The sequence below is a fragment of the Spinacia oleracea genome, chromosome 3 (assembly GCF_020520425.1).
Source record: "Spinacia oleracea cultivar Varoflay chromosome 3, BTI_SOV_V1, whole genome shotgun sequence".
NCBI classification, from domain to species: Eukaryota; Viridiplantae; Streptophyta; class Magnoliopsida; order Caryophyllales; family Amaranthaceae; genus Spinacia; species Spinacia oleracea.
The window spans coordinates 59270360-59285189 of record NC_079489.1 but is presented as its reverse complement, the minus strand read 5'-3'; the positions used below and the strand labels follow the sequence as shown (position 1 = coordinate 59285189).

Genomic DNA, 14830 nt, shown 5'->3' with positions numbered 1-14830 from the left:
CACAGATGAACGGAGGAGAGAGAAAGATGGGAGGAGAAGAAAAGTTGTGAATTTTAATGTGTATTTCGGTAGCAGGGTCTACTGGTTGTAGGTATCATGCAATTTCAAGACCCATGTTAGAAAGACAAGAACAACAATGAGTTTAGGGGGGATTGGATGAACATGGAAGAATTTTAATTAATGGGGTGTAGAAGAGAGACAGTGGGATAATGGAGTTTGATGATCCTTGTTTTGTGCTTGGAATTACGTGGAATGATATTCATAATCTGTCTAGTGTTTCTAATTCTAGGAAATACGCCATTGTTGAATGTTGTTGATGATGATGGAGATTAAGATTGGTTGATTTGAAATTAATTGTGATTTTGCTAACTTGTGGAACTGATGTATAGAATGGAGGATGAAAAGGAAGGAAAAAGATGTAGAAATAAAAGGAATTAAAAAAGTTAACCTTTTTTGCCGGTTTCAAGTCACCTGGGTTCAATAAAAGTTAATGGGGGGCAAAGGTTGGATTATTAGATAATAATCCGTAGGTTGGATTATTAACAGAAAATGGTCGAAATGTTGGATTATTTAAAACAATTTTTCCTTTATTTTTATTTTTTGTTCTATTTTTTTTTGTTGGTGACATAGGCTGAATTTTACCTTAATAAAAACAGAATTACACCATAACTAAAATTTTACCAAAGTCACAATGGGCCTTAGTAGATATTACACAAAGGCAACTTAAAACATAAGAGATAGTTGCTTCGTCTTCTAGCAGGCCTTGGTTGCTGAAACCCAGTGTTACGTTTTGGAAGACACAATTTTTTCTGAAGAATACGTTGTGACCTTCTCTTTCCAAACTTTTCACCGGAGATCATCACTTCCTCACCGGATATGGTGCTGAAAATGGGGTGGTAGATGTAATACCTCGTATTTTTATAATATTTATAAATACATTTTATTATATTTATGAAGCATTTTACGATTTTTAGAATTTATTTCGCATTTAAATATTATTTAAATGTATTTTAATTAATTAGAATATTTATTATTTTAATTAATTACGAAACGAATTTAATTTTTGATTCGGGAAATTTAATGGGTCGCAAATAATTTTAAAAAGGTTTGGGTTTTAAATGAAAAGTCCAACTCGTTTTATTAAACGAGCCCAATCAAAAGAATTAAATTCAAAGCTCTAGGCTAGCCCAATCATTTAATTCCCTAAGCTCAATACTAATTTCCTAAGTCTAGCCCATTAGATATTGGGAGCCTATAAATAGTACTCCCCTCATTAAATGATCCCCTTATTTTTCATAAACCCTCTTTTGCTTTTCTTGCCCCACACTCCTTCTCCCTCTCCTCTCTTGTCCGGCTCACCCGCACGCCGCACAGCACTCGCGTGCTCGTGCCCTCGTGCCTCGCCCGTCGCCCCACACTCTCGCCCACTCCCTCTTGCTCGCAACCCACAGTGCGCACTCGTCGTGCCCCTGCGCTGCTGCTGTGTCGTTGTTGTTGTTGCGTCTCTCGCGCGCGCTAGCCAACTCCCTCACCCTCTCGTTCCTCTCGCGCTCCCAGCGTGATGTGCCTGCCACTTGTCCCGCGCGGCAACGATGTTGTGCCTTGTCCCCTGCCGCGCGCACACACGTCGAGTGTGTGTGTGTGTGTGTTTTGTTCGGTGTTGCTCAATCTTTTTTCGCCAATCACATTGATTCGTGGTTGTTCCGTGCTATAGGCCGGATTGGCATAATTCTCTTCTTCCTTACCTATTCTATTTCAATTCGGTATTTTAAATTATATTATTATTATTATTATTATTGTTTTGAATAATTAAAATGCTGGGAATCGGTTATGAACACTGTAATTTGAGGATTGATGTGTTGTAATTCATGAGGCTTGTTTTAATTATTAAAGCATGAATTTTTAGATTCGTTTATTTAATAAAGAATTGATTTTTATGATGTTAAATTGGTGTTATTGGGATTTTGAAGTTAGGGTTTTAACCTAGACCTAATGAGTCAATTGATTAGCATAATTAGGTGATGATTTTAATTATTGTAATCAATTGTATTTTCAGATTTATAAAAAAGGTCTAAAGTGTTGATTTTTATTGATTTTAAGGGTGGAAAAGTACGTTTTCATACTAGGGATTAGTTTTGCAAATTGAGACGATTATTTTATTAAAGAACGATTGAATTCTAAAGTTTAAACAAGGTTTAAGATTTTATAAAGTTGCTGGAAATTTAATGAACATGGAAATAATTTAAGTTTCATTATTTTGATCATAGGAGGTGATTTATAAGTGAGTGCTCGTTATTGCAAAGTGGCCCCTACGCTTAGGTATTCAAGGTACGTACAAGTCTAGGGAGACCACACCATTTGTCAAGAGAATTACATGATTGTTGTTGATGTGAATTATATTATGTGGATTCATGTTTATTTTAGTGAACGATCATGTGAATTATTATGTTGGATTTATTGAATTATTGGTTGAACAAGCATGTTGGATTAGTATGAGCATGGATTTCATTATCAATCATGTTGTTCAATATTTATGCATGTATGGTTTGTTTTCACATGCAAGGGATGGATTATTTATTATTATGCTATTGTACGGGATGTCTAGCATACTTTTGAGCCAATTATTCGTACGACGTTGTACTACTTATTCTTACCACATGTGAAGGGTTCGCTCACGTAAGCCACCGTACAAGTAGGGTTCAGTTGGGAATATTATATGAAATGAATTAGGATTTGTCGTGCAAGGGCACAACCGTCATGTTAATTGTAATCCCCCGTAATTTTATTATATTTTATTTATATACTTTAACGTATATTTAATATATTTAAATGTAAATTTACGAATTTTAGAAATGAATATGTAATTAAAATATAATTATGTTATTACATTTTGAATATTTTAAATAATTTATGAAATCAAAATTGATTTTTGAATTTTACGTTGAAACGAATTCGGATTTTGAAATCACGTTCTATTGAAATTAGAAAGCAAATCCTAAATTCTAAATTCTACTCCTAGCCCAATTGGGCAAAGCCCAAACCAACAAAACCCCAAAACCATACTCCCTTCTCTTTTCTAATTCATGTAAAACAAAATAAAACCCTCCTTCTCTTCTCCTTCCTCATTCACGTGAAACAAAAAAAAAGAAAAAAAGAAATAGAGCTTCTTCATCCTCTCGACACAGCAGCCTCAGCAACCACCACCGCGCCGCCGTTCCAACCACCGACCGCCGTTCGGTATCTCTCCTCCTCCCCTTGTTCTTTCTTTCTTCTTCGTTCCTTTTCCCCCTCTGTTTTCGTTAGCTTAGCCTTGTCGTTTTCGCAGCATCACCGCGCCCAGCCACCGTCGCCGGTGAACCTCTGCCGCGCCCAGCCACCGTCGCCGGTGAACCTCTGCCGCGAGCCACCGCCGTCCCGCCGTCCAGCCCTTCTCTCTCCTTAATCCTTGGTTATTTCTTAAACCCTAAGTAACTAATTATTTTAAATTAAAGCTTGTTAATTTAGATTATGTTCTTAAATTAAATTTGTAATTTTTATGGTAAATACGATTTTCAGATTTGATGTTGAGATTAAAAACGAATTAATTTTCAGTTTTGATTAATTAAAATTAAGTTAGGGCTTTATCATGATTTATTAATTTGAATTATGTTTTCTTGAATTAAAGTTATGGGTTTTGTGATTTAAATTATAAATTTAAGATTATATGAATTTTATAATAAAGTTATTAATTTTCAGATTATCTAATTACATTGAAATATTGGTTTTTGATTGTTTAAAGTATGAAATTCAAGGTTTTTATAATTATTAATCATGGTAGGTTGAGTATGGATTATTGAATTGGTTGTTTTGGGATACTGGGAACGTAGATTGACCTTGGTGAAGCTTTTAAATGAATTTATATTGCTGAAAATTTAAAGTACGATGTTTGCAAAAAGTTTTCAACGAATTTCAATCACTAGTTCAATAACTATGATGCTAGGAAAGCAAATGTTTAAGTTTTGATATTGGGGAAAGTTCTAAATATGTTTAGGATGCATTTAGAATGCTTTATTATGGTTGCCAATGATTAGAAATTGATTGAGATTACTTGTTGGTTGTTTAGGCGGAGAATTCTCTTTAGGCGACTTTTGTAAGTGTTAAAGTGGCCTATCAGTTTGTTTACACAAGGTACGTACATACCTGTGTGCTTGGAATGTGTGCTAATTGTTGAAACCATGTTGAATTGTTGATGAACTTGGTTATGTTAATGTTGTTGATGAACTTAGTCAGGTTGAAATGGCATGTTTGATACTGTTGGATGAACATATTAAACTTTTATTGCATTTTGAGGATTATAACATGTTAGTATGGAAGATTGATGCAAACATGTTTGATTGGGAACACTAGATTATTTAGTATATAATTCAGATCAGTTAATTGTTGTTCCCTTTTAGCTTTTCACTACTTTATGAGGGCGGAGGACCTTATTTAGTAAGTTGAAACCTTATACCCATATTCAGGGGTTGATCAGTATTAAAGAAAAGATTGGAGTTAATTGGAATGAGTCTTGTTTGATGCCTTGTGATCACTTACTCAATTCCAAGATAAAAACAGTTATAAATAAATGTGAGTTGCATGCCTTATGTGATTGTTGAGTCATAACAGGGTGTCAATTTGTAAATCATGTAAAGTGAAACTGAGTAGCAATAGCTTTAGACTGTGCACGTCTAAAGTGACGGACAAACAGGAGTTGGGGTTCATGGTGGTAGCCCATGGCCTTTCATTCGGACCGGATTGATCACCGCGTCCTATTTTCAGTCAAACGTTCCTCGATATCGCAGGTCACTGAGGTTACGGAGTCGCGCCCGTACCTCGCCTAGCTAGAAAACTCGGTCCATTGCCTATTTCAATTAAAATAATATTATTGTTATAAAAGTCTAGTCCAGTCTAGCCTAGTCTAGTTAAGTATGGTCGTCAGATTATCATGCTTTGTCTGCCCTTAATTATGTTTAATAGTATCATGTTAGGATTATTATTGCTTTAGTATGTAGTACTCAGCTTTGCTGATTACGTGCTTTGTTTGTGTGTGTTGATCATGGCTATGCCTTATTGATCCTGTGATGACCCATCTTTGGTGAGCAGTCTCTAAGGATCAATAAGCGTTGCCCATCTACAGGTTTGAAGATGATGCATCATTGGGATCGGGATTAGAGAGCTTGTAGTTCATTTGATTTTCTAAGTTGGATTTGGTTTGTTTAAGTGGACTCTAAAACTTATTGAATTAGTAACATTAACTTTGTTTTTCGTTGATTGGTTTTTGGGATTTATTCTGAACATGATTATTTATAAACCTACAGTTAGTTTTATGTTTTCCGCTGCAAAATTCTGAATAAGCCGTTACGTTTTCACACGGGCGATAATGCCTTGATAATTCTCTACGTTTTATATTAAAATGTTCTTTTAGAAAAGAGAGAATTGCCGGGGTGTTGATAATGCCTTGATAATTCTCTACGTTTTATATTAAAATGTTCTTTTAGAAAAGAGAGAATTGCCGGGGTGTTACATTAATAGGCATGATGTGGAATCTCACTTTTGTGAGAAGGAACCTGGTAGTAATTTCATAGTGTCTTGCTTTGTTGATCACAAGTCCTAAAGCATTAAAATAAGATGGTTTTGGTTGTTGTTTATTAATTGTATGGGTGTATGTTTGTTGAGTCTTGAGTTCGCCTTTAATAAAATATTAATAAACGTAAAGTGCAACCAGAACAAGCTTCAAAATTCTTGGAATGTATATACCTTGAGTATAAGCAATGGGGGGAGACTTGCCGGAAAGCTTAATCTCCTACTAATGATACAAGACGTTGTTTCATTCATATTATGCGCAGGAATTCCGTCGGTATGGCCCGATATTATTATTTATTATTTGGTGTATGGTTGGCTCCCATCACCCTTCCTTTATGGAATATTCTTTTGGCCCGTTCGAATCTTATTCTAATTAAATTGTGAGTCAAGAGTCGAGTCAAGCGTCGATTCTTGTATTCATGATTTACTTGTTATTATTAAATGGCTTTTGCATGTTGATTAGTACTTAGTTAGTGATGCATGTTTATAGTTTTGTTTCACTCTATTCTTGTAAGTACTCAGCTTTTGCTGACTACGTGCTTTGTGTCTTTTGGTCACGGCCTTTGCCTTAATGACCCTATGATGATCCATCATTTGCACTTGCATTGTTGGGGAGTAGAATAATATAACAGGTTGGTAGATCGAAATCATGTGGCTTGGGATGATTGAGAGAGTTGCATGGTTTCGTACTTGAAACTATTTTATTTATACTTTAATTATGTTTGAATTCGTTGAACTTTTAATACTTTGGTTTTTGGGCCGTTATGGTTCCAATTTGTAGGAGGCCTCGATAATTTAATTATTTATGTTTTGAAAAGTTAGTTGACATTAAATTCCGCTGCGTAATTTTGGTAATAGCCTTAACCGTTATCACGGTGGCGGTAATACTTTAGTAATTCCTTTAGTTTAAGTTGGAAAATGATTTTATAAAAGCAAGAAATTATTAGGGTGTTACAAAGTGGTTATCAGAAGCTTTAGGTTATCAAGAAAAAAGTGGTATTCAGGAGCTTAAGGCTGCTTTGTAGTAATTTATACTACAAAGTGGTATACTAGAGTTTAGTTTCATTCCTTCTTTGTAGTAAGCAATACTACAAAGTGGTAATCAGAGACTAATGCGGAACTTTAGGATTTTTAAATATTATTTTCCTAAAGTCAATACGTATTATTTTGAGTACTCAATATTTTAAAGGTCAAATATCAATTATTATGGGTCGTTTGAAATAAGTTAAAAAGTTTGGATTATTATTTAATTTAATTAGTTTTTTCCGAATTTTTTTTATTTAACCAATCAACGAAAATAAAGAAATATAAATAGTACGACAAATTTCAAGTCCAAATTGATAAATCAAATCACTTAACAAAACAAAACTAAATACAAGCTCTCTAATCCCGATCCCAATAATGCATCATCTTCAAACCTGTAGATGGGCAACGCTTATTGATCCTTAGAGACTGCTCACCAAAGATGGGTCATCACATGATCAATAAGGCATAGCCATGATCAACACACACAAACAAGGCACGTAATCAACAAAACTGAGTACTACATACTAAAACAATAATAATCCTAACATGATACTATTAAGCGAACAATCCTAACATGATACTAATGAACATAAATAAGGGCAGACCAAACATGTTAATTTGACGACCACACTTGACTAGACTAGGCCAGACAGGACTAGACTTTTATAATAATATTATTATTTTAATTGAGATAGTCAATGGACCGAGTTTTCTAGCTAGAAGTCTTCACTAAGGAAGACGAGGTACGGGCGCGACTCCGTAACCTCAGTGACCTGCGATATCGAGGAATTTTGAATAAAAATAGGACACGGTGATCAATCCGGTCCGAGAAAAGGCCATGGGCTACCACCATGAACCCCAACTCCTGTTTGTCCGTCACTTCAGACGTGCACAGTTTAAAGCTATTGCTACTCAGTTTCACTTTACATGATTTACAAATTGAAACTCTGTTATGACTCAACAATCACATAAGGCATACAATCCACATTTATTCACAGCTGTTTTTTATCTTGGAATTAAGTAAGTGATCACAAAGGTATCAAACAAGACCCATTCCAATTAAATCCAACATTTCCTTTAATACTGATCAACCCCTCTATATGGGTATAAGGTTTCAACTTACTAAACAAGGTCCTCGGCCCTCATAAAGTAGTGAAAAGCTAAAAGGGAACAACAATCAATCGATCTGAATCAATATATATAAAATAATCCAGTGTTCCCCATCAAACATGTTTACATCAATCATCTACTAACATGTTATAATCCTCATAACGAAATATATATATGTTCAACATATCCATCCAACAATATTAAACATGAAATTCCAACATAATCAAGTTCATCAACCAATTTCAACTTAGTTTCAACAAATAACACACATTTCAAGCACACAGGTATGTACGTACCTTGTGTAAACAAACTGATAGGCCACTTTAACACTTTCAAAAGTCGCCTAAAGAGAATTCTCCGCCTAAAACAACCAACAAATAATCCCAATCAATTTCTAATCATTGGCAACCATCATGAAGCATTCTAATTGCATCCTAAACATATTTAGAACCTTCCCCAATATCGAAACCTAAACATTTGATTTCCTAGCATCATAATTATTGAACTAGTGATTGAAATTCGTTGAAAACTCTTTGCAAACATCGTACTTTAAATTTTCAGCAATATAAATTCATTTAAAAACTTCACCAAGGCCAATCTACGTTCCTAGTACATCGAAACAATACATTTAATAATGCATACTCGTCCCACCATGATTTACAATCATAAAAACCTTGAATTTCATACTTTAGATAATCAAAATCACTATTTCAATATATTTAGATAATCTGAAAATTAAATTTACTATTTAAACATAATATAAAAATATGAAGTTCGAATTAAATCATAGAAATTCTAAATTCAATTTAATTAAACATAACTTAGATTAATAACATAAAATTATAATATTTAATTTAATTACTTAGGGTTCAAGAAATAACCCACTAAAGAGGAGGGATGGGCGGCCGGCGAACCGAGTCACGGCGGCAGGTTGTTACGAGGGTGGCGACGACTGTGAGCAAGGGTGGAGTTGGTTGCGGCTCACGGTGCTCGCGGTGTTGGCTGACAAAAGAATAACTGCGATTAAACAAAGGGAGGAACGCAGACGAAAGAGAAAGAAAAGGAGGAGAGGAAGGAGATAAGTTACCGGCGATGGTGAGTGAGAGGTGACGTGCCGGCTGGTGGTGGCGGCGGCGACAACTTGCGGTGGCTGCTTGTGAGAAACGAACAAGGGGAGGAGTTAATGGCGAGAACAACGAAAAATCAAGAACGAAAAGAGAAAAAGAAGGAGAACGAAGAAGGAGATCGAAGAAGGAGAAAGGGGTTACCGGCGTTAGGGCTCGCCGGTGGCTGTGGCGGCTGGCAGAAGCGACGGACGTGAAGGGAAGAGAGAAAAACGGCAGTGTGAGAGGGATGAGGGTTTGTTGCTGTACGTGAGATTGAAGGAGGGAGAGGAGTGTATGGCTTGCTTTGGGTTTTACGTGAATTAGAGTAAGGGAAGGTATGGGTTTTTATTTTGGGCTTTTCCTATGTGGGCTAGGATTAGGATTTGGGTTTTAGTGTTTGAGTAAAACCGAATAGGATTGTTTTTCCGAATTTAATGAGTTTTCCTAATTCAAATTCTTTTCAACACAAAATTCTAAAATTATTTTTGATTTCGTAAATCATTGAAAATATTAAAAATGTAATAAATAAATATACGTTAATTATATATTTATTTCTAAAATTCATAAATTCTTATTTAAATATACTAAATATACGTAAAATATATAAATAAATTACGGGGGATTACATACCCCTTAAATAAATTCTTACCATTTTAATCAATCTGTTTATATGCGTTCGACTGTATCTAACTTATCTGTTTCCTATATACGCACGAATCACATTTATATTATATTTTTTACGTGTTATTTCAGGTTTAAATGTAATAACACAAATCTATTTCTTATATTCGCACGCATCACGTGCATATAAGACTAGTTAATATATAAGACTATATGGAGATTCCTAAAGGCATTTCCTGGTCTTTGAGGAAAATAATGGAGTGGAGGGATGTTCTTAGTGCAGCAGGTGGTTTTCAAGCTTGTTTAGAGAATGATAATTTCTCTATTAAGAAACTTTATTAGAAGTTACAGGGAGATTTTGAGTCTGTTACCTGGAAAAGGGTGATATGTAATAACAAGGCTAGCTACTGCAAAAAGTAAATTCATTGCCTGGTTAGCTTTGCAAAATAGATTGGCTACCAAGGATAGACTACAAAAATGGAGTCTTATATCTGAAGTCACTTGCAGCCTCTCTTCTGGAGCAGATGAAACACTACAACACTTATTTTTTTTGTTGCCCCTATGCTGCTCATATTTGGACTAGTGTCTTGCAGATGCTACAGTTGAATAGAACCCCTATGGATTTTGATGTCGAAGTGCACGCTGTTGCATCTGCCTGTAGAAGGAAGTCTGGCAATGTAACACCCCGACAATTCTCTCTTTTCTAAAACAACATTTTAATATAAAACATAGAGAATTATCAAGGCATTATCGCCCGTGTGAAAACGTAACGGCTTATTCAGAATTTTGCAGCGGAAAACATAAAACGAACTTTAAGTTTATAAATAATCGATTACAGGTTTAATCCCAAAAACCAATAAAAGAAAATGAGGAAATATAAATAGTACGACAAGTTTATAGTCAAATTAAACAAACTCAAGTCAACTTAGCAAATTAAAACTAAATACAAGCTCTCTATTCCCGATCCCAATGATGCAACATCTTCAAACCTGCAGATGCACAATGCTTATTGATCCTTAGAGACTGCTCACCAAAGATTGGGTCATCACAGGATCAATAAGGCATAGCCATGATCAACATGCACAAGCAAAAGCACGTAATCAGCAAGGCTGAGTACTACATACTAAATCAATAATAATCCTAACATGATTCTATTAAACGAACAATCCTAACATGGTACTAAATAAAACATAAGCAAGGATAATCAAGATATATTGACTTGAAGACTATATTTGACTGAACTAGACCTTTGTATCATTAACATTATTTTAATTGAAATAGTCAATGGACTGAGTTGTCTACTAGAAACTTCTTCTTCTTCACTAAGGAAGACGAGGTACGGGCGCGACTCCGTAAACCCCAATGACCTGCGATATCGAGGGACTTTTAAATAAAAATAGAACCGGTGATCAATCCGGCCCCAGAAAAAGCCATAGGCTACCCATGACCCCAACTCCTGATTGTCCGTCACTTTAGACGTGCACAGTCTAAAGCTATTGCTATTCTTTTTCACTTTACATGACTTAACTTTTAATACTTGGTTATGACTCATCAAACATAAATGTTATATTCAACAAGTAAACACAACTTCTTTTATCTTTGAATTAAGCAAGTGATCACAGAGATGTCACACAAGACTTATTCCAATTAATTCAACCTTTCCTTTAATACTGATCAACCCCTCTATATGGGTATAAGGTTTCAACTTACTAAACAAGGTCCTCGGCCCTTATAAAGTAGTGAAAAGCTAAAAGGGAACAATAAACAATCAATCTGAATCAATATATATAAATAATAATCTAATGTTCCCAACCAACATGTTCGCATCAATCATCCATACCAACATGCTATAATTCTCATAACGAAATATATATGCTTAACATGTCCATCCAACAATATTAAACATGCACTTTCAACATAACCTAGTTCATCAACAATTTCAACATAACCAAGTTCCTTAATCATTTCGACATAACGAAGTTCATGAATCATTTCAATATGGTTTCAACAAATCACACTCATTCCAAGCACACAGGTATGTACGTACCTTGTGTAAACAAACTGATAGGCCACTTTAACACTTTCAAAAGTCGCCTAGAGAGAATTCTCCGCCTAAAACAATCAAGAAACGTACCCAAATCAATTCCTAATAATTTACAGCAACACTAACGTATTCTAAATACATCCTAAACCTATTTAGAACATTCCCCAATATCGAAACTTAATTAAATAATCTCCAAGCATAATAACTATTAAACTAATGATCCCAAAACGTTCTAAACTCCAATAAAACATCCCTTTTAAAATTTCCAGCAATATAGAATAATTTCAAACGTCCACAAAACATAATCAACGTTCTTAAAATCGTAAAAATAATAGCTTTAATAATATATAGTCATTCTATTATGATTTAATCATTAAAAACCTTAAAAATTCACACTTTAATAATTAAAAACTCTTTTTTCAATTCAATTATGTAATCTGAAAATTAAATTATTAATTAAGCATAGTATGTAATCTGAAAATCTAACTTAATCATAAAAGCTTATAATTTATATTCAAGAAACATGAATTAAATTATTAAAACTCCATTAAAACCCTAACTTAACGTAATTAACAAATCTGAAAATAATTAAATTAGTTTCAACAACATATAATCTGAAATTTCATAACTTAATCATAAAAATCATAAATTTAATTCAAGAAACATAAATTAATTTAATAAACAAAATTAAAATAATTAGTTACTTAGGGTTTAAGAAATAACCAAAAAGAGAAGAGGGAAGGGTTGGTCGGCGGACAGATCACGGCGGCGGCAAGGCGGCGGCTTGCGGAGGTTGTCAGGCCTGGTGGTGCGTGCGGTGGTGGTGGCTGCCGCAAACAAACCGAAACAAGAGAATGCTGTGCTTGCGTGGAGGAGGAAGGAGGGACGAGCAAGCCGAATGGGCAGGGCCACGGCGAAGGTGCAGGTGGTGCGGTGCGGTTGGCTTGGTGGTCGCAGCTGGGCCGCGGCGGCTGTGCAAGGAAAAACAGAAGCTTGAGGAGGGGAGAAAAACGGGGATGAAGAAGAAACAGAGAAGGAGAGGAAGGAGAAGGACGACGAAGAAGAAGGAGGTTACCAGCGACGGAGGCGGCGTCCGACGGTGGTGAGGTGGTGGCTGCGCAAGGAGGAGCAAACGAACGTGAAGGAGGAAGAACAGAGAAGGAGGTTTTTGCTTTGTTTTAGTTTTCACGTGAAGTTGAATGAGAGGAAGGGAGTATGGGTTTATTGGTTTATACTATTGGGCTTTACCCATTTGGGCTAGACTTAGGATATTAGTTTTAGGATTTGAATTTAAAACCGAATGAGATCGTTTTCTAAATTCAATCGATTTTCGTAATTCGAATTCTTTTCAACTTAAAATTCAAACATTATTTTTGATTGCACAAACCGTTAAAATATTTAGAATATATTTAAATAAAATTAAATATACATTTGATATATAAATATAATAAAGTTCAAAAATCGTTAAATATTTAGAACGTACTTAAAATAAAATAAATATACGTTAATTATATATTTATTACTTAAAATTCATAAATTCTATTTAAATATAAATAATATACGTTAAAATATATTAATAAAATTTATAAATTTACGGGGGATTACAATCTACCCCTCTTAAAAGAAGTTTCGTCCCGAAACTTGACACGAAATTTCCCACATTTTCCCCAAAAGCTTTTAACTTATTCTTACTAGAGAAGTACTTGTGCCACCTATGTGCACTCTTTTGCCAACTCAAAGCTGTTTGTGTTACTCATGAACACCTTTTCTTATGCGGAGAGTCTATTTGTCTTGCCTAAACTTGTAAAATTTGCTAAAATAAGCATACAAATGCATAAAAATGCCATAAAATAGGTGAAAAGCGCGAATTTCTATCGCATTCTACCCCCCTTAAAGAAAACGAGTTACGCCCTCGTAACTCACCTCAGGGAATAGCTAACCAAAATTCTCTTTCGACGAATTCTATTCTCAAAATTCCTATTTCATTAAAACTACTAACTTTAGACTTTTCACAACAGATGACGAAACAAAAGAACAAGTCACCCACGAACTAAATAATGCTTAACTTGCGCGGAGTAAATAGAAAAAGTACCAGAATCTATATCGGCAGATCGTTCATCTTCATTCTGATTCATCATGTACAACTTTCCTGGAGCCTTATTCGGGTTGTTGTTATCATTTGCAGGCTTATTATAGTTCTCTTGATTGTTTTGTGCCCCTCCAGGCTTTGAATTTTGACCTCCAGACTGGTTAAACCTCACTTGGTTTCCACCTCCATTACTATTTTGTTCCTTTCTGTGTTTAGTGAAGCACTCATACTCCCTATGTCCCCTTTTTTGACAATAGTTGCAGGTCACTAATTCTCCTTTGCAGTTCTTACCAGGGTGATTGTTACTGCACATCTTGCAATGATGCACTCTCTCAGATGAGTTCGAGTTGTTGTGGTGCCCCTGATTGTTTCCTCCTTGGAAATTTCCATTTCCATTCCCATTTCCGTTTCTATTCCTTTTAAAGTTTTCTTGGTTACCCCCAGCATTAAAATCTTTTCTCTTTTCCCCAATTACCACAGTTTTCTTGTCCCTTCTAGACTGTAGCCCATAAATATGAGCAGCTCTCCCGTACACTATGTCTAAGGATGTAAAAGTTTCACCACCTAATCCCAGTTGAATTTCATCAGTCAGCCCTTGCTCAAACCTTTGAGCCTTTAGCTCCTCAGTAGCTACCACCTCAGGTGCAAACCTCGATAAAGTTATAAACTTGCTATAGTATTCAGCAATAGTCATATTCCCCATCCTAAGGTTGATAAACTCCTGCGCTTTCTGCTTTCTCATAAAAGGAGGATAAAACTTCCCCCTCAAGGCAACTATGAATGAATCCCAATTGAATCCCTCAGCAGCACTTAGTCTAGTTCCATTTTCCTTCCACCAAAGGTCAGCCTCATCTTTCAGGTAAAGGACAGCTTGACTTACTCTCATACTCCCAGGGCAACTTACAGCCTCAAATAGTTTCTCAAACTCCCTAATCCAGTTTTCCAGGAAGGTTGGGTCGGCTTGCCCCTTGTAATACGGTGGCTTAACCTTAGAAAGTCTTTCAAACATTTCCCCCGCAGAGTCGGGGCGCTCAGTTCTCTCCTGGTTTAGCTTTTCCGCCAAGAGGCGAATTGCAGCAGCTAGATCATTGTTGTTAGCCATTCTAGAACGTGACCTGCAATTAGTATACTCTACTTTAGGTTTGAAACATCACTTATACGTTATCCCATACAATTTAATACTTGAATTGGCCATAAAGATCGCCTCAACCAACAATGTTCACATTAATACAC

The 14830-nt window shown here is 35.4% G+C and overlaps 1 long non-coding RNA gene across 1 annotated transcript; it reads left to right on the top strand.

The window, feature by feature from the left end:
* Nucleotides 1–2824: 2824 nt before the first annotated feature.
* LOC130470354 (uncharacterized) lies at nucleotides 2825–5348 on the top strand. Its single transcript, XR_008930534.1, has 4 exons — nucleotides 2825–3237; nucleotides 3326–3448; nucleotides 4103–4167; nucleotides 5122–5348. It is a non-coding gene; the product is annotated as an uncharacterized lncRNA (long non-coding RNA).
* Nucleotides 5349–14830: the final 9482 nt, after the last annotated feature.